The sequence below is a fragment of the Apis florea genome, unplaced genomic scaffold, assembly GCF_048593485.1.
Source record: "Apis florea isolate Af1SG1 unplaced genomic scaffold, ASM4859348v1 contig_3081_pilon, whole genome shotgun sequence".
NCBI lineage: Eukaryota > Metazoa > Arthropoda > Insecta > Hymenoptera > Apidae > Apis > Apis florea.
In genome coordinates, this window is record NW_028256703.1 from 814,546 (window position 1) to 835,993 (window position 21,448).

The following is a 21,448-nucleotide window of genomic DNA, read 5'->3' on the forward strand; positions in this document are numbered from 1 at the left end:
ACGAAAATGCCAGCCACTCTTGAATAGTTAAAGTCCGTGCACAGCTGATCCATTCGGCAATCAATTTCATGAACGGCCAATTTCTCGCGCCCAAGTCTTCATCCGCCATCGGCTCCTCAATTACGCAAAATGGCAGCCAGTTTCAAGATGATAAATTATAGCGACGTTGCCTCGAATCTGATCGATTTTTACACCTCCTCGCGCCACGGGCTACGACGACACCAGGGCTAAGAGAATATAGATCTTCCTTATTTTTCTTCCTCACGATTTTGCAGTGGGCGGATCTTGCAAAAAAAGAAAAAGAAATGGAAAATTTATCGAGCAAAGGAGAGGGAGGAGGATGATTTATTCGTAATCTCGGTCAATATTCCATAGAAGAATTGTTTGAATTCCTAGAACGGGAATATTGCCACGTAAAAAATATCGAACGAAGCTCATTCAATTAGTTGTATTTGTTCATTTATTTCATTGATCTCTATCGATCCGTCCTCGAATTGAATTTATTACAACGCGGCAGCCAAACTCGAAATCAAAACGATTTCATCGATTTTTTCGTTTCATTAATTATCGATAGAGCAACCCCCTTTTTTTTAAACATAAAAATTCCAACTTTTTCTCGATCCTCGAAGAAAAATCGAAATTTCGAGAAATTCGCTCTTCCTCGACAACGTCTCTCAACAACGAGTCGAAGCTCGTCCGTCAAAATGAGAAGAGGAGAAGAAGAAGAAGAAGAAGATACGAAGTAATCCATCCGCTCATCTTCCAGTAATTAAAACTTATAATTCGCGGGAACCCTCGCCAAACCCTTGTCCAAGACCCTTGTCTTATCTTTCTTCCTCTTCCACCCCTTCTATCCCGCTCGCGCCTCGTCTTCACAGCGCGTCTTCATTTTCATCTTGTGCCCTACACCTCGCACCGTATGCCCTCCTGCATATTTCATACTTTGTACCGCAATTACTTTATCGCGCTTCCATGGATTTCGGCCTCCCCTCCCATGGTGGATGAGACGAGGGAGAGGGGGGAGGCGAATACTTATCTTCCTGTCAACATCGTGGTCCGAATAACGTATTCCGATTGTTCGTCTCGACGAAGCGAGAGAGATTCGAATTTCGAGATCGATTTCGTTCGTTTCTTTCTTTTTTTTCTTTCTCCCACATAATGGATGAAAATCGAAGTGAAAATTTGGAGATTGTGAAAACGAGAGACGTTTCTTCTTTTTTTTTTTTAAATTCGTATTCGAGGACGAAGACGAAACGCGTAGAGAAATTTTTAAAACGTTTGTTGGAATCTTTACATTTACATTTGCATATTCAGATGATATATATATATAAATTTGAGTTATAACAGTGTTTCTTTACATTGAATAACAAAGGAATCGCAACTACGAAGGATTGATAAAAAAAAATATGCATATTTTAAAGGGAGAAAAAAAATTGTCTTCAAGAAGAAAAAGAAAATCACGAAAATATCTCCAAAAACGAAATCGGAATTCGAGAGGGGGGAGGGGAGAGTTCCAATTTCAAAACTATAATTCGTGTCCACGAGGAAGTGTTTCTTTACATTGAATAACAAAGGAATCGCAACTACGAAGGATTGATAAAAAAAAATATGCATATTTTAAAGGGAGAAAAAAAATTGTCTTCAAGAAAAGAGAGAAAATCACGAAAATATCTCCAAAAACGAAATCGGAATTCGAGAGGGGGGAGGAGGAGAGAGTTCTAATTTCGAAACTATAATTCGTTTCCACGAGGAAAGGCGCGGTATGTTACATACACACACGTACGCTCGAGTAAACAAAATTTAGTTCGACAGCGGAACGTTTCTCGTTATTCTCTCGCGCGACGCGGAAGCGAACGAACGTTTCAAAACATTTCGCTTGTTCGAATGTTATTCGCGCAATTATATCGAGCACCAGTTTCCTGAACGGAGAAAAACGAACTCTGAATTTTTCTTCTCCGTGTCCGAGAAACGGGATGACCTTCGATCTCATCATCCCTCTCCCCTCCACCCCTGCGTTGAAAAAGCTCGAAAAGAATGGAAGGAAGAGGGTACAATGCCTTTGGAAGAAAGAAAGAGGAGAATGTATATTTCGAGGTCTCTCTGCACTAAAGTCAACGATATTAAAGAGGAGGAGAAAGGAAACGAGGCGACAAATTCCAAGTACGTTTCCGTCTATCTTATTGTATTGGGGGCGTGGGATGTGGTTCGAGACGAATCTCTCTGTTCCTTCTTTCTGTTTCTTGTATAGTTTTTTCGGCATACAATTTCTTTCTCTCTCGTGGAACACTCGTGTTTCTTCCTTCCTTTCTTGGAAAAAGTTTAGGATGAGTGAGTTTTTGAGATACGCTTTCGATGCATCGATTAATAATCGAAGAGAGATTCAAACATACGAGTTTTGTTAGGAGGGATTAAAAGAAAGAGAGAGAGAGAGAAGAGAGATTTAAAGATATTTTGAATCTTTCTTTTCTTCTATTTTTCTCTTCTTTCCGTTTCTTTTCACTTTCCTCTCTTCCTTTCTGAAGGAGAAGGAAAATTTAAGGTGTCTCTTTAGAGTGTCTCCTTTAAACTACGTGACACAGTTGCTTAACAATCTTCTTCCTTCTTGCGTATATACATGTATATATATATATATATATATTTAGCTACTGTGTTTCAGGATTTATTTTTAATACGTGGCTGTCGTAAACAAGTAGCTATAAAAAGAACAGCTTGCTGGCCGAGTGTCTACGTGGAATGAAACGTTATACACCGAATGAAGAAACCTTCTTTTGCATTCATTGAATAACGAACGTTGATTTATATATATACTTTGGAAAATTCCTGAAAAACGAATATTTATACAATATCGAATAAATCCTCGATTATTGGAATTAAAAATGATCGAAAGATCGTATTAAAATAAATTAGAAAAGTATAGGATAGGGAAAAGAAATTATTGAAAGTAATAAGGTAAGAAATTGTGAATTTCGCGAATTTTGACGGTTTATATGACATATAAAAGAAGATTTCTTTCTCCTCTCTCGCGAAAGAAGAGGAAACGTGAAGAGAAGAGATGAATCTCTTGATTTCAGAATTCTTCCGATCGATGAAAATTTGCATATGCAATATGTGGTAACTTAATAATAAAGCGAAATCGTCGAAGGGAGGATAATTATTCAAACGAAGGGGGGGGGGGAGGAGGAGGAGGAGGAGGAGCGAGGGCGGGATCTCTGAGAAAGGATATGCAAAAGAAGGAGCGTGTGGAGAAGAGACAAAAAAGGGTGTAGGGAGACAAAGTGGAAAAAGAGGAAATCGACAGGAGGGAGGGGAGAATAAGAACGCGAAGGGGTAGACGCCATTTTTCAGTCTAGCATCCATGAATCTGAAATTGAGTGGATCAGCCATCTGCGCCACTGTTTCTTCTTACCGGATAGATCCTGTATGCGCATACAACCGATTCTTCCTTAGCAGACGGTAAATTGCGTATGCAGAGCCACCTTTTCTATAATTTTCCTCTTCGATCTTCGAAGAATTTCGAAGAATTCGAAGCTTCGATATTTCGATATTTCTTCCTTTCATTCTTCTCTTTTCCTTTTCTTTCTTTCTTTCTTTTCTTTTTTTTTTTCCTCAAATCTTCAAACACTTACGAAATATCGTCGCAGAATTCGATTTAATAATTCAAAATAACTTGTCATCGTTGCTTGAAATAGAATTTCAAACAAGATCGTCGATTATTTTAAATTTACTTTTGAAAGATGTATGATTTCTTTCGATAATTTTTCTCCTTCTTCGAGAAAGGAAGCGTGGATGATCAAAAGAGAAATTAAGAAGAGCCCGAAACAGGATTTTTCTTTGGTTTTCGATCAACCGTTCGATTCGATTTCTCTCTTTCCCCCTTCATCCCTGTCGCGAGATGCTCTTCCCGTGGGGTAAGCGGGAAGAGACACGTCTAAAATATAATAAACCCCGGCAACGTTACGACATACGGGCTCACCCGTCCCCGTAAATACCCCAGTATGGATTTTGAATATTTTACAGGTCGCATAGGTGGGCACACGTGCACGCCTGCGTTTCAGATTGTGCATCCCTATAGGGTGTTGCGATCATCCGTGAACGAAGACGAATCCTCTCTCTCTCTTTCTCTTTTCGTTCGGAGGGCAAATTTTCCAATTGAAGAAATTTTATGGATAATGAAAAATACACCCTTTCATCGAAGTTTTTTTAATCGATTCGAAAATGAATTTTTATTAAACTGATAATTAAGCTTCTGTGCTTCTTTCGAATGATATTTATCAAACGGACGATATTGGAAAATGGGGATATTATTGGGGATATTTGAGAGAGAGAGAGAGAGAGAGAGAAGAAGTGGAATAATTTTTGGGGAAAATTATTACGGTTTAAGGAGAGGAGAGAAAAAATTTTATTCGAATATTTCGAAGAGTAAAAATTACGTGTTAAATTCTTCTCAAACTTTGATGTTTAACGATACAATGTTCGATACAAATGATACAAGGGAAGAGATTTTGAAAGAGCGAATGGACACACGGTGTATATCGAAAGTGTAGTGCATATAGGTCGGTCCAGTCCTGAATATTTTTCAAGAGGTAAAGAGGTTGCCGAGAACGGAGGAGTCTTGATGCAATTTTCGTTGGACTAGATGTTTCCTCGCTTTTTGAAATCTGTTTCCTCTATCAATTTGGCCCGGATATAGTTTCCTAAAGATTCGTATCTCTTGGAAATCTGTAAGAAATAATTACTTTTAAGATTTCTTTTTTACTTCTTTTATTTCTTTTTTTTTTTTTTTTTTTTTTAAATAGAAACAATACGATGGATGGATGAATATTTTTAAAGTTGATTTGATGAAGTTCAAAGGCATTTTTTTCGTTTTAACTCTTTAACTTTGCAGTGATTTTAAATATATAAAGTGCTCTCTATCGATTCTACTGTAATTATTTTCAAGCGAAATTTTACATAGAAGCTGAATGGAACAGGTGAATCTTCGGGGGTTGGATTTCATCCTCTCAAAGATATTTTATATCTCTACGATAAATTTTTATTAGAATTAGAATTTTATCCATCCTACGAATCACTTTCGAACGATTGATTTAAAAAAGAACATCGAAACATTTTACATATACAAAGTACTCTCTCTCTCTCTCTCTTAATTCTCCTATTTTAATTATTTCCAAGCGAAATTTTACGTAGAAAGAATGGAAATCTTTGAATCTTTGGGGTTAGATTTCATCCTCTCAAAGACATTTCATATCTCTACGATAAATTTTTATTAGAATTAAAATTTTATCCATCGTACGAATTTCTTTCGATTTAAAAAAAAAAGGGGGGGGGGGATTGAAACATCCCATCGATGTTGCTCCACTGGAATCATTTCCAAGCATCATCGTGTTTGCGAAACACGAGATTACAACACGGGAATTATTCCAAGTTTTAATCGGTTGCAAAAATGTATTATTCTTCGTCCCCACACGTGTGATCCAAGGATAATAATTCCTTCTCGCAGGGGTGTCGAACGTTGCCAGGGCCGGATGTAATTCCAAACTTTAAATTGGGAGGCGAACTTGCTCGTCGTGGAAACGCAAGACGTAACCGATGGGACGCGCAAAAATCACCTCAATTTCGACTGCGCGCCCGGAAATTCCGGGCCAACCTTCCTTCCCCCCCTCTCATCTCAACCCACTTTATGGATTAACGTCCCAACTTTGTCATTATTCTGATTGCTCGGCGTTAAGCTCGTTAGCCGTCGTCGATGCACCACTGTCACCAACTTTCCTTACTGTAATTTACCGTGTAAGTCGTTCACCGTTCGAACAACAATCCTCCATGCAAGAGACGCGATATATATCTGTCCAACGATTCATTTTTAATTGCGGTGACTTTTTGCGTGATTATTTTTCTTTTTTTTTTGGGGGGGGGGGGATTTTTCGTTCAACCGTTCGATCCGATCCGGCGAAAATTGTTCTTGTCGTTGAAAAAGAGGGGGAGAGGGGGGGGAGGGGGATTCGTTTGGAAATTTCGAAGCGGTCGATTCTTCGCGCAAGTTTTTTCGCTCCGGTTTTTTCTTATTAATTCGACGACATTGCGGGCGGATGGAAAAAGATGAGTTGCGACGATTTTTTTGTAGGGGAATTTCCGAGTTTATATAAGCATCGTCCAAATCACGACCAAACAATTCCGGGACAAAATCCTCGAAACAATTTGACAGTTTGGAAGGAAGGGGGCTGTTGTTTATATCTATTCGAGATATTTGATAGATTACACAGTTTCGTTGTACTAGAAAGATTGCAAGACGATAATATAAACGTCAAACAAAGGAACTTGTTACATTCTTGTGCTTCTTACTTGCACAATTTACCTATGAAAATTTATTTAATCGAAATAAAAATTTCACGAAAGGAAATAAGATAAAAATAGGAGAGGAAAAAAGAGAGATGAAGAACTTTTAAAGAAATCGTTTGAAAAACACGAAAGATGGAAGGAATTCGACGAGCAATTTTCTTTATCTCTCCTCTCGATACGCCAGAAAAGCTCAAAAAAGAGAGAAAAAAAAAAAGAAGAAGAAGAAGAAAGAGACAAATTTAGAAAAAAATCTCTTCGTTCCAGCTCGATTCCACCCTCTTATACAACCCTCCCTCGTCCAGGCACAATCCCGGAAAAATCTGGGAAAATAAGCGGCAACAAGCCGAAAACATTAACCGAAACTGACAACCGTGGCCACACACGTGTCCCTCATCCTCTCGTTTCGAGCGACGTCGACCTTCGTCCTCGTCGTCTTCGCCATCGTCTTCGCCATCCACCACGTCGCCTCCTAAATTATAAATTACTCGCGTGTAATTTCGTGAAGCCGTGAAGGAAAACGAACTCGAGATCCAAAACGGAGACGACTAAGGGGCGAGGGGGGAGGGGGAGTGGAAGTGACGTAGAAAGGACGAGGAGAGAGAGAGAGAGAGAGAGAGAGGAGTGGAGAGCTAGTCGAAAACCCTGTTTTGGAAATTGCCACCATTCTCACGAGGTGATTTCGGAAATTCGATGATGGAGGCGACGAATCTTATAAATATTAAAGATTACACGATTACGTGGATATTAAATTTCTCTCTCGTGTGTTCGACTCTCCAGTCGGCGATATCAATCCTCCGCTTAATGTTTTAATTTATGACCGTGCTACATCATCGAGCGTGGAAGGAAGGAAAATTAAAGAAATTCGTGGAAGGGAAGCTCAGGGGCTTTATATTATATTTTAAAAGAAACGAAGTGGGTCGATCGAAAAGGGGGGGGGGGGATTGGTTATGGAAGAAAAATTTTTAAAAATTGGCGAGGGAGAAGCGTACATCGGAAAATGAAAGAGGGTCGACGCATGACAACTGATAAGAAAATATAGAACAGAATATACCAGTTTGAAGAAAACTTTTCGCTAGGCTTTGTTTAATTAACGCAGGCACAGGCCTGCGTTATAATTTCGTTATATTAAATCAAGACGCCCTTCCATTCCATGGAAGCCAGCCAACACGACTCTCTCCAGGGCCGAACGCACCTCGGCCGGGTACAAAAGCCGCGTAGGTTGTCCCGAACCTTAATTATACCTCGTGCTCTCGTATATACCCGTGGAGGTCGTGGCCGTGTTGTATTATAGGCCGTGAAACAACACCCTCGGTTTGCTTGGCAAGCTCGTTTTGCATCGAGACGAAAGTTCTCGTCAAAGCTCGTCAAAGGAAAAAGCATCGATCGAACCGAACGTCGAAATTAATTCTTGGCGTGGCTTCGCAAATATTTGGCACGTAACTTTGCAGGATTTGATGGGGTTAATAATAACACGGGTAAAAATATTCCTTGGGATTTTTCGACCATTTTTCTTTTTTTTCCTTCCTTTCTTCGACGGATTTACTTTAGCAGTCGAAAGTGATGCATGGATTACTATAAAAGGCGAGATAAAAATTATTCGATTTAAATGTCGTGTTCTCGCCTCTTTTCAACTTTTTCTCAGCTTGGAAAACGCGTTACATTCCCCTTTTCGTGAGAGAATTAGGATCGAAGAATTGTGGGGGGAAATTCCAAAGTTCCAACAAAAACGGAATACCAATTATTCCTTCTGTATAATCTTCTTTCGCAAGATCGAGGAAATATTGGATTCCATGATTAAAATTCGACAATTTATCGATTTCCTCCTCCTCCTCCTCCTCCTTTCCACCCCTCTCACACACCGTCTCACGTAACGAAATCTCTCTCTCTCTCTCTCTCTCTCTCTCTCTCTCTCTCTCTCTCTCTCTCTCTCTCTCTCTCTCTCTCTCTCTCTCTCTCTCTCTCTCTCGATTCTCGACGAGAATCACCGTTTGAAAAACCGTGTGGAAAACCGTTATGTCCCCTCCTTCCTCCCCTTCCCCCCGTAGAGACAAGAGATTTTTATTTCTCCTTCTTCCGCCCCAACAGCGTAATTACACCGATAGTAAACGTGTGATCTCTTTACGCAACGAACACTCCGTGTTACAAGCAATTTTAAATTGGATTTAATTAAGCTGTACGCTTGAGTAAAAATTTCTGGAATTAATACCGTGGGAGGAAAGGGAAGAGCACGAACGTAATTACATTCCGATGATACCCGATGAAATAAAGGAAGTATGGGGAGGGATAGATAGATAGATAGAGAGAGAGAGAGAGAGAGAGAGAGGAAGAAGAGAAAAGAAAAAAGGAGGGGGGGAGGGGAGAAAAAATGAAAAGAAAAGAAGGAAATAAAACGTTCGGGGAAGCTTTCTAAAATTTCCTTTAATTACGGCGTTTCTCTTTCCCGACCACCAACGAAATGGCCAACGATACGGCCACGGTCTCGAGCTCGATCGTAAGTTTACACAGCGGATAGCGATAAAATATATCCCAGTTTTTTAAGCAGCGGACATTCCATCGTCGAGAACAAGATTTTAATGAATCCTCGATATGTGTGTGTATTCTGGATAGTGATGGGTTGGCCGGTCTCAAAGCTGGGATAAAAGAAAAAAAAGAAAAAAAGTTTTTCCGCAGTTTTATGAAATATTTTTTTTTTTTTTTTTTTTTTTTTTTTTTTTTTACTTCCACGCGCCTCGTAACGGATACGTTATTTAAACTTCTGATTCCTTTAATAAGAGAGTTTTTGTTTTTTTTCACGAGTTTTAAGCGATTCGATAATTGGTCGAGGAATTTTTCACCATTTCTTTACGATTCTTTCGAGTATAAAAATATCGAATCGTCCGATATGAATTGTTGAGTCGAGACGATATATTTTGAATAATTATGTTGGGCCAGTTTTGAGTATTTTTCGTACGTCTTAATCAATTTCGTCTCGAATAATCGAATTTTTTTCGAACTTCGTTCTGTGCATATTATTATATCATATTATTCGGAATCGAGACTTTTGAAATTGAACTCGAGAAATATCGAACGATGGTAGAAAAATAGTTAGAAAAGGTGAAAAGATGTTCATATTTTCCCGGTAAAGTGAAAACAGATAGAGACATCACGTATCGAATTGTTGTTTAATAATCCTTTCGCCCAGGAAATTTTCAATTCACGAGAATTTATCAAAATTTAAAAGTACTTAAAATAGAAGGGAAGAAATTGTACGAAATTTCATTTCAACAATTTTCAACGAATAACCCTGTGACCTAAATAAAAATCAAGCGAAGAAAATTAAAGATACGACGCGTACACACCCACACACAGACGCATAAATACCTCGATTCTTCTTCATTCCTCGGCCTCCGTTCAACGATGCACGACAGAGAGAGAGAGAGAGAGAGAGAGAGAATCCCTCATAAGTCCCACTTTTACCATTTCATTTCAGCGGGAATCAGCCACGATGGCGGACGTTCCGTGTTGTGGGTGGGCCGAAATTATTTGCAGGAATGTCCTGAATTGGCGGGGCCAAGGGTGGCCTCCGTATATCCCGTGCCAAACCGCGTACACACGCTCCTAATTTTGGTGGTGAGAGCACGGGCCACCGCCAAATTGGATTTTATTGAATGCGTCTGTTAAGGGATTGTTCCGGGATGGTTTGTCGCCCGCCTATTCATCGTCCATCCAACGAACGTTTTGAGACAAATTGTCGAGGCTTTCCATAAGTAAATCGGCCTCGCCTTCCCCTCAATCGTGTCTGTATTCTGTATTCGTGCATTTTGAGAAGAAAATTTTGAGAAACAGAGTGATCGAGAGTAAAGAGATATTTCATTTTTTTTCTACCCAGATGGAATTACTTTAGTTCGAGGTACGATGGATTTTTAAGAAGGATTTTTAACGGATAGATTTTAAGGGTGGCTTTTGGATGTTGTACACGTATGAAAAATAATCAATTTGCAAACTGGTTTGATTGGTCTCGACATGTCTTATAAAAGAACCGTAATTTCGCCGATAAACAAACGAAATAACAATATTTGATTCGCGAGGAAATTTTCAATCTACGAAAAAAATTTACCAAAATTTAAAGAAATTGAACAAAATTTCGTTGCGAATTGTTGCGAAGAAGAGAAGCGTTAGAAGATTAAATAGGCGTCGTGCGTATTGGCCACTGTAGACGCTAAATAAATATTCCAGATTCTTAGAATCGACAGAAACGACTAACGTATTTATCGTTGGAATACGAAAATTTTTTTTCATAAAAGCGATTCTTGGTAAAAAAAATTAACATACTCATCGTTAGAAATACAATTTATTCTTCAAATTATCGCCTCGTGTTAAATTATTCGATTTCGCGTTGTCGCGAAATTGGAGAAGAATTAAAAAAAGAAGAAAGGACTCGAGAAAGAATCGAAAGAAATCGACTGCTCGAACGAAGATTGGCGTTGGTTAACGAGTGTTTAAGCCAGTCGAGGCTTGCCTCCATCAGGAAGTCGTTAGATAAGCCTTGAAACAACGGTGGCCTGGTTGCAAGTAATGGTCTCGTACCATGAACATTGCGAAACGATGATGGTTACTACTACTGGACGTTTACAACGTTACAACTGGAAACGTTCTGGACGAAATGTATATATGCGCCATACGCCCGCCTAACAGAGCAGAGATGGACGTTGCTCTAAGAGGTTAGGTAAGCCGCATGCTCGAATGTACTAACATAAAAGCTAATGTGGCAAAGTGCGGTTATGTCTGCAATGGAACTGGCCCTTCACCATCTCCTCCAGGTCCCCTAATATCCTTCTCGATGCCACCCTCGTGCCCTGTCTTGTCCTTACCCACCATCACCTTCTTTCCCTTCCCTCTTCCTTCACGTTTCTTTCTTTCTTCCCGCTATATTGGACCCTTGCTTTAGTTATCAGACAGATAGATCGTAATAATAAAGTAATAATAATAATAATAATAAAATAAAACTCTTGACGTCGATGATTTTCTGCCTGAATAATTTCTTCATTTCAATTTTTCCATTATAACGAGATATTTGATTCAAAAAGAAAAATAATTAAACTTAATTCCACGGGATTAAAATCTTCGAAAACTTTCGATGAAGCAACGAACAGGCAGCAAAAAACATTTGACGATTTTCAACACGCGTGATTGAAATCTCGAGGAAAGAAAGAAAGAAAGAGAGAAAGAGGGAGAAAGAGTAAGCAAGGTCGCTTAAATCTGTCGATGGAGATTGAATGCAAATTGATTTATCGGTTGTTCGATAATGACCATTCACTTCTTCCGGCAATCTCATCTTTAGACGAAGTTAAGGGATGGGATGGGTGGGGTGGGCGAGGAGGGGGAGGAAGGGCGTCGGCCCGGATGCTAATGAGAGTGTCAAAACCGTGGAGCGCGAGAAGGGAGGTTATAATTAGCTATCGGGTAAATGGAAATTGAAGACAATGAAAGAAGGGTGTTGTAATGAAGTTAATATCACTTCCGTGCAGAGATGCAAACACCCGATTAATACATCTATTGGGCGCGGGGGATAATGATAATGATAATAATAATAATGATAATAATAATAATAATAATAATAATAATAATCGCGATTCTGTTCAAAGTATATATAATAACAGGTTTGCACTGTTAATGAATTTTATACGGGGGAGGGGGGGGGAGGAGGAGGAGGAGGAGGAAGGGATGGATGGACTCGTTCGGATGGATATTAATGGACAGCGTCTAACCACGGTGCGAGAAAGCAATTTCGGTGATTGATTAATTAAAGAGTAACCGAGGGAATGAATTGGTTACACGTTTGTTGCTTGTTTATGAAAAAAATCGTATCGTTCGAGAGTAAGATGGGGATGAAACAGAAAAGAAATGTACGTATCGAGTTTTGGATTGTTGTTTGAAAAATAATTGCGAGAGGTTAATTGACAATTAGATAGTGAGAAGTGAGATATGAAATGAATTTTTTGAAACTCCTTTCATCCTACGATATGTATCATTGTTATTATAATAATAAAGTAACAAATTATCAATGTTACGCTCGTGATGATCAACAAGTTATAAATTACATATACAAATTAAGAAATTGAATTTGCAAATAATTGAACATCGATTGCGTCCAACTTTAAAATTCCCAGAAAGCTAATACACCGAATTAAAACTATATCTGTGTCCAACACCCCGAAATATATCGCGATTAAACCGCTGTAGACACGTGTATTTTGAAACGTGGACACAAACGCTTTAACTCAAAATGATTTCAAGTATAATTACACTCGAGAAAAATTAGAGGGAAACGTCACAAGTCCTTGTAATAAATTTTTAACGCACGCTCGACAACAACAAGGAAGAGTAAAATCACGAATGACGCATCGATCGTTTGAATTAATCGAATCGCGCAAAGATCGAACGATTCCAAGCGACAAAAAAGAAGGAGAAAAAGAGAAGAAAAATCGGCGTGCAGTTAATACTCTCTAAATTATGACTAAGCCGGCAATAAGCAGCGCGCCCGATTTTCACGGAACGAAGAAGCGAAATATATAACGGGGTGTGAGGTTTCGATCTAAGAGGGTGAACGGAGAAGGAGAGAGAGAGAGAGAGAGAGAAGGAGAGGAGAAGGCGGGTTCCATTAATATTCTCGAGAAGCGAGGATCGAAGTTCAATTATTCAGAGGAACGCCGTTATACGCTCGTCACCCTCTGTAATGGTGCCGAGTGTCTTTTTGGCGTTTCATCCGTCGTCTTTTCTCCCTTTCTTCTTTTTTTTTCCCCCCCTTTGCACCTCCTGTCGCACGTACGCGAGCTACCTGTCTCTGGATCCGCTCGAAAAGAGGAAATAGACGGAGAAACCCAACGTCCCCATGGGAGGTAAGGGGTTCCGCTGATTATAACCGAAAACAACCTGTGTGCGGTTCCCAATACGAGTTAGAATAGCAGTGGCGAAGTCGTGTCGGGATCTTTCGATCTTGAGTAGAACAATTGGGGTTCGATAACGTTGGGGGATAAATACGGGATTCGGTCAAGTGATTGTGTTGGGTTGGATTTCGAGTTGCGATTTGAGATGTTTGATTTTTTTTTTTTTTTGGAAGTATTGCATTTTGTAATACCCTGACCAATTTTTAATTCAAAGTTTGAAACGGGTGAATTATGGTATTTTAACTTAATGAAATCGTCGAAAAATATGATAATCTCCATATCGAATTTAGGATCTTTCGATAAGTTAGTTGGTTGTAATTACAATCGAGGTTAATAAAGCTTCGTGAATAATTATTTCTTTCCGTAATTTTTTAAAAACATTCGCATCAAGAATAAAGATTTTCACGCATTTATGTTCTTTTTAATTATATCTTTCGTTTCAATCTCACGATTAAAGTTCCACGTTTACATATTTGCAGCCAATTAACGTGAATTGAAAAAAAAGAAAAAAAAGAAAAGAAAAAAGGGAAAAGTTTTGAAAATTAACTTCAATTAAGCGACAAACGAAACGTATCAAAGTTTGATTAATCTTATTTAAAAATAATACGAACGAACGAATTTCCTCGATTCATTTTTTTTTTCGACGGAGGGAAGTATTTAGAAAAAAAAAAAAAAGAAAAAGGAAGAAAAAAAAAGAAAACAGGGGAAATAAAATAACTTTGGTTGCACACGTCGCGTATAATTTTCCCCGGCGATTTTTCAGCTTCGAAACGGGGTGGGCAACTGGCGTTGTATAAACTACGAGGAAATTGATTCGAAAAAGAGAAACAAAAACTTGGCAAAAATTGGGGAAAAATTTCTCTTGATCCAACGTAGCTTTTGTTCGAATAGAAAACTATTGTAAATGGAATATAATGACCGTCCCGTTATCAGAGTTTCACAGCTTTATTCGGTTTATTGAAAGGCATGGTACACGCAGTATAAGTTTCCTTTTTTTTTTTTTTTTTTTTTTTAGAAAAGCTATCCTTTTTTTTGTCCTTACGTGTCGAAAATAAATGCTCGTGAAAGGGAACGTTTTTTTTCCATAACAAAATTTTCCAAACGTCGATCGAAATATCGTCGAAATCAATCGACGATGAACAACGAGAAGAAGAAATTATCGTTTTAATCATTCTTCAAAAAATTTCTTGCAAATTTTTTTATCAAAAATTCAATCGATCGATAAATCACAAATTATCTTCGATCCTCGCTCATTAAACAATAATTAATTCCGTTCTTAACTACCAACGTCGTTAATTACAATATTCTCGAGTGCCACGAGCACGATTGATCTTTCGACAAGATCGATTGTACCCTCGTACGATCGATATTGAGTCGAATTTACACATTTCAAAAAAACATATCGAACGAATCTTTCGCATAGCTTCGAGACAAAAACACTGCTTTCTTTCGACTAATAAATAACGGCGAACAAAATTGGATTTCCTCGTCGAAAGTCGATCGATCGTCGCGCGGCGATGCCATCTAAAAAAAAAAAAAAAAAAAAAGGAAAAAAAGAAATTTCTCATAACTCTTCTCCAACGCTTCACAAAGCTCGACTCCTTTCAAGAAAAAGCTCGCTTCGGGAAAAAGATTCTCAACAAACAGTAGTTGGCCGACAAAGCTCCACCTTGCATTCCTTTCTAGACACCAACTTCCGGCGCGTTCTACGTATAAACGTTGGAAAAGGAGGGGGAAAGGTGAATCGACTGGCGTTCGAAAGCGTGTAAGCAGATTTCACGGATGATAAAGGTTAAGGCGGGACGCGTATCAAAGAGGGAGGAATCGATCAGGAGGAAACAGAGATGACGCTTGTGACAACGTTCGCGCAGAATTCGTGGAATTTCTTGTATATCAGCGGCAAAGGATTCTTGGCCGGAAGCCGCGCGCTCTTCTTTGAAGAAGCGAGCCTCCCCTCCCCCCTCGAAGCTTTTCGGCGCCTGGCGCCGACTCGTCAAGAATATGCTCAAGTATTTTAATATCGGGGAAGCCGGGTGTACACGACTTGCGAGCTTTTGCCATTGTCCACCGCCGACTTTGGCGCATGTGTGAATGGATAGGAATGCCAGGTTGGGCTTTGTACCAAAGCCTTTATTGTTTGCCTGTCCGGCGATCAGTGGTTATCACGTGCCGTCTCTCGACCACGATGAAAAGATGGTCCATTTGTTGGCCCCCTTCGGCCTCCCCTCCACACGCGAGCGTGAAATTATTCGCGGAATGCTTCGTCCAATCGTCCTTCCTCCTCGTATTTCCTCGCTTCGTTATATATTATTGTTCATTATTTTCGAGATTATTTTGTATTATCTTCGTCAGAATTGGCACGTGTTGTTGTTTTTATCGAAAGTAATCCGTCGAAGAAATCTTTTAATAAGAATAAGATAATATTCGTAGATTTTCTATTTTATTAAATTATCTATGATTTTTGGTAGGGAAAGATTATTTTGTCCTTTCGATTATTCGTGGAATGATCGTATCTGAGGTTGGTATTATTGTTCATTATTTTCGAGATTATTTTATATTATCCTCGTCAGAATTGGCACGCGTGTGTTTTTAATCGAAAGTAATCCGTCGAAGAAATCTTTTAATAATGGAAGAATAAGATAATATTTTGTATTTCATTAGATTATTTATCTTTACGATTTTTGTTAGGGAAAAATTATTTTCGATTATTCGTGGAACAATGGTCGAATCGTTCCTCCTCGTATCGTGGTTCATTATTTTATCCTCTTCAAAATTGACACGTGTAAGTAGATTTCTCTTTCTCTATTTTTCGTTCCACGATTATTGAAGAGTTTAATTAATTCTTTTCCTGAATTCGTTTCCCTTAATTCGTGTTCCATCCCTTAGGAAGATAAGATTTCCTCGAGAGATGATTAAAAAATATTGGAGAGAGGGGTTGAGAGGCACTGGGCCGAATATGGCGCATAGTTTTTCCAGTGGAAATATGGGGATGCAGGTATGTGCAGACGGCAAACTTCACGTAGCAAGGCCGCTGCGTTCTGATCCAGTAGACAGTAGAAAAACTCGATACTGTTATGCCATACGTTTGCGTGTAACTTCCTTTATTTGATCCGGGCCGCATTGAGGAACACGGGCGGGACGGTCTTGTTTCCTCATCGCTATTCCATCTTCACCGTTCCCTTTATAAATGAACATTCTCGTTGAAACAGAAGAATATGCCGGCCAGAGCGCCTGGCCAACAACAGCGTCGAATTGTCGTGGGTGAACAACGAAGAACACCGATTGTCTCTCGTTTCGTGGATGAATTTTAAATTTAAACTCTCCAGAAATTAATTTCTGGATAACATTCTTTTCAACGTTATATCTTTATTATTATTGTATTCCAGCTTGTTTTAAAGGAATCGAGATTTATAGAATTATCGAATTAGAAGATTTCCCCGTTCAAATATAAAATATGAACGATATGAACGAAGAAATATTGTAATTTGACTCGAATTTAACTTCACACCATTATTCCCTCGACCATTATTCTAGTCAAAGGTCAACGTTGAAACGTGGAAAAGGTGGTCAAAATTTGCCGCGATTCTTTGTAATTAATTAACGGATTAATAACTGTCTATTAATTTCATCATGATCGAAACCTAATTAATTAATAATCAACGAAACAACAAAAACAACGGCCGCGTTCTACCTGCAAAAACAATAATTCATCAATAATTCCGCCCGGCAGAAGAAATCGAGTCCGAACGTCGCGTTGAAAAAAACCCTGGAATAAAATTATACATTCTCGAATGATCAACAAATCAATTATTAACCGCCAGATTGCACGGCCGCCCTGGTCCATAATCCATAATCGATTTCGTCCGAAATCGCCAAATACGAAGAGAAAGAAAGAAAGAAGGAATGGCGTATTGGAACATGGCGTATTGGAATTCGAGCGAAACGTCAATTACCCTTTCAGGGTTGAAACGCAACGGTATGTCACGGTCTAACGTTCGAGGGTTGGTCGCATTTTGCAAGGTATTCCGATCTGACCGTCTCACAAACCTGATACCCGGTTATACTACACGCTCGGTTTGCTGCACACTTTCTCCACCCTCTTCTCGACTCCCACCGATCTGCAGATGTTTCCCTTTTTCCCCGCTTGTCTGTTCCGCTTCGCCCCTCCTCTTTTCTCTCTTTTTTTCCTCCCCCTTCCCCTTTTTTTTGCGCTCGCGTGTGCGTTCGAGGGAATTTCAAGGCTCGAAAAACCGACGGAAAACAAGGGAAGGGATGACGCGTGGGATCCTCTCCTGTTACCCTCCTCCTCCTCCTCCCCTTCCATCGCGCTCTTCGACTGCTCGCTCGCCTCTGTGACGCGAGACGAGACGAGACGAGACGAGGTTTCGAGGTACAAGTAGACGATGATACTGAAGAGGGGGAGGAAAAAGTGTACGAAAAGTGTAGGCTTCGAAGAAATAATAATAATAATCTTATTTCGACAGGATTGTTCGTTCAGATTAGATAAACAATTCGTGGACGAATGGAGAGGAATGGATGAGGCATTCTTTACACATTGATATTATCGATATTGCTCTTTAATAATATCTCGATCCGTTCGAAGGGAATAAAAATTTGCTTGGACGCAACAACGGGGTTCGTCAAAAACAACGACGTCGAAACCGACGAAATATATCCGGAAACAAATTTACGAATTCTCTCCATTTCCACGTTTCTTTCTTTCTTTTCCAACGCGAGAGAGGGAAACCAATCGCTGCCTCGTCCCGGTAACAATAACATTGGTTGAAAATTAATATCCCCCGTCGAAGCGGTTCAAGACCACTTGGCTTGGCCCATGCACGAGGCAATGAGAAACTTGAAATAATAATGCGAGGCAGGAAGGAGGAGGGCGAAATACGGAAAGAAACAGAGAGAGAGAGAAAAGAGAGAGAGAGTGCCCAAGTATTTTTCCATTCTCTTATTTCTGCTTTTATATTCCCCGTCCAGGGCCACCGCCTCCTCCCCCACCGCCACCTTATTATTCATGCGCCTTTAAACGCCCCCGCATGGCGGAGGAAATGCTAAACGGCTTCATCGACCGAGGACCATGAATTTTATTGGCTTCATCAGCGGCGTGGATGAACGAAATTAAGCAGGAACGACGTGAAGCGAGAGAGAGAGAGAGAGACGGTGGACGATAACGCGGTGGAAAACGCGGTTAACAGACGCGCTGTTATCCAAGCGCATGCAACCCTCGTATGTTTTGCGCCATGTGCCGCGACAGGCACTTTCGTTCGGCCATTACGTTTTAGAATTACAAATAACCGCGGCAACCTGCCCGCGCTCGTGACGCTTTTACGTAATGCAAAAGCCGTGGCAGAGACGTTTGTTTAAAAAGAGTTTGGATAAATTGGTCGTTCCTTGAAACGAGACACAGTTATTTCACTGGTCGAAAAATTTGTTCCAAATTTGATCGAGCCTGATCGATTCCAAGCGAAAGTTATGAAATGTTGGTAGATTCTTCGAGTTTAATGTGAAATACGGATTCCACACGATTTCGATTAGATCCTTTCTGAAATGTATACGAAGCGTGTTGAAATCGAGATGAAAGTCACTCGGCGAAATATTCAATCGTGAGCGAACACTTGGAATCCAATCATTTCGTAAGAACGAGATTCTTCTAGTTCTCAATAGAATCCTAATTTCGCATCATCGAGCGACAACTCGCCAAGAACTAAAACTTTACGGTGATAATCGTTAATAAAGGGCTAGTTAAAAATCTCGGATAAAGTTACTTTAAGCAATTGCTTATTATTGCTTGAATATCATTTATTCATAGCTATTGTAGCCGATCCTCTTCTCGTATAATCTCGCCCGTTTACGATCGTTTATGATCATTATTTTACCTTTCGAACAATGAATTATTATTCCACAAGTAACTTATGAACTTATAAATTTATCCGTAATTTCAACTATTAAATTTTCAAATCGAACTATCTCGATTCAATCCCTTCCTCCTCCTGTCGAAAGAACAGGTTCGAACTGCTCGAAAGGAGCAATCTCTCTAGGAATACGCGAAGGTTAGAGGTAGCTGTTAAGGGAAAACTGTCTAAATGCACGCGAAAATTCCATAAACCAGTATAGCGTGATAACCGGTAGCGGTAGTGGGAGGGAGGAAGGAGTTGAAAACGGTGACAAAGGGGAAGTAAAGATAGTCTTGGAAAGCCAGTTGGGGCCACGCCACGCGTTATATTCAATAAAACCCAAATGTACCGCAAGAGACCCTTTTTTTTCTCCCCTCCCACCCTTTCTAGAGGGTACTAGGCCATTTTTGCCACCCCTTAGCCCTCTCACCTTATGTCCCTTCCTCCCTCTTTCTCCCGCTCTCCCCCTCGTGAGAGTGGCGGCGGTTGTGGTGGTGGTGGTGGTGGTGGTTTACTCTCCCCGCGGAGGAGCGTCAAGGCCATTCGTCGAAGTTTATTTTGCGTAAGCGACGAAACTTGCCCCCGGGCGGTGTAAAATGTTCTGGATTCTTTTACCCTCCGCAACCCTCCTCCCCGTTTTTTGTCCTCCTCCTTTTGGTGGCAAAACCAAGAAAGTTACCCCCTGGGACAAAGATAATCCCTGTGTAGCCGAAGCGGAGCATCAAAGCGGCGCGCTCTCTGTTTTTGATGGGAATTAATTTGGATCTTGTTTTAATTAAAGAAGGATCGTCTCTGCGGGGGAGGGAGGGGGGGGAAGGGAGGGCGATCTCCTTCTTCCTCATCTCTCTCTCTCTCTCTTCGAGGAGTTCATTTTTCTTCCTCTTTTTTTTTTTTTTTTTTTTTATTCTTTTTCTTCTTCTTTTCTTCTTTCTTTTCTTCTTTTTCAAGCGAACCGGAACCGGGATGACCGGCGATTGTTTCCGCTCGATGGAATTTTTGAAATAAGGCCAGTAAGGGTATAATTGGCGGATCGAGACTCCGGAGGTTTGTCTTGAGGGCGAGGAAAGAAGGGCGAGGAGGAATTATATGGATAATTATTATCGGTGAACGGTTCCCTCGATTCTTGGGAGATTTTAACGTCTGGGATCGATCGGGGAAATAACGGCGAATATATATAAATATATATCTTTAGATTCGAGAGAAAGATTCTCAGGAATTTTTTTTATTAAAAATTTGAAGAAGAGAGGAGATAGATTTCCATCCAAAGAAAGATAGATATATCTCTTCATTCCTTCAAAAAATTTAAAAAAAAACCAACGCGTAATTTTCCCAATAATTTTCGAGAAGGAATCGTCTAAAAAACTATTTTATTTATTTATCGCTCGAATCAAAAATTGAACGATGAAGAATCTTGACGATTTTTTTTCGATCTCTTTGTCGTTCGAATCGAATTGCGAACTGAAATTAAAATTTTAGACGATCGAGTCGAGGGTATCGAGTTTAAGGATTTCTTTTTTTTCCCTTTTTTTTTTTCCTTTTTTTTTTTTGCACGATATCGAAACGACAGTATGGACGAGAGGCAGAAGGGTGGCCGAACGAGGCTCGTGAAATTCCGTGAAGCTCGACGGGGGGGTTGAACGGTGTGGGGGGTGTTATTGGGTCGCGGCCACTTAATATGCAAATGCATCGTAAAGGCGGCTCGCCGCTGTTCACTGTAACGGGAGCAGGCGGCGGCCAACGGGACCAATACTTTAATTTGCATTTAAAATTGCTCAAGGGGTTGACAGCCGCCACCTTGTTCCTCCCTTCTACTTCAGACGGGCCAGCCACGAAACAAATGCCTCGGGCGTAATCGGTACTCGACCAATCCGAGATTTTTATTATTGTTAAGCGTTTTTCACTTTCTTTTTTTCTTCCCATCCTCTTTTTATATTTTCAAGGTTTTTCGTAGAAGATTTCGTCAAACGAGTCTTGATTCAATGATTGCACTCAACAACAAATGGCACAATATTTTTCATAAGAAATTTGCATAAGAGAAAATGGGAAAAAAGTGATACTCACCTTAATATTTAAATAATATTGTGCACAATCGAGTATCATCGAGATAAAAAAACAAAACTCTCTAATTTTTCACGCGAATATTATTCGAAAACGTACGGTTTTTCGAAACGTACGTACTTACGTAATTTTTTTTTTTTTTTTTTTTTACCCTCTCCAAATACTTAAGGCCAATTATGGAAATTTTCATAAACGGGCGCAACAACAAGGAACAACGGAAACAAGGGA

General features: G+C 39.8%; 1 long non-coding RNA gene across 1 annotated transcript in view; it reads left to right on the forward strand.

The window, feature by feature from the left end:
* The first annotated feature begins 2,053 nt into the window (after positions 1-2,053).
* Positions 2,054-21,448, forward strand: part of LOC147657499 (uncharacterized) — a 44,266-nt gene continuing 24,871 nt past the window's right edge. Inside the window, exon 1 of the long non-coding RNA XR_015292237.1 lies at positions 2,054-2,160. This is a non-coding gene — a long non-coding RNA (uncharacterized LOC147657499). The remainder of the gene's footprint in view (positions 2,161-21,448) is intronic.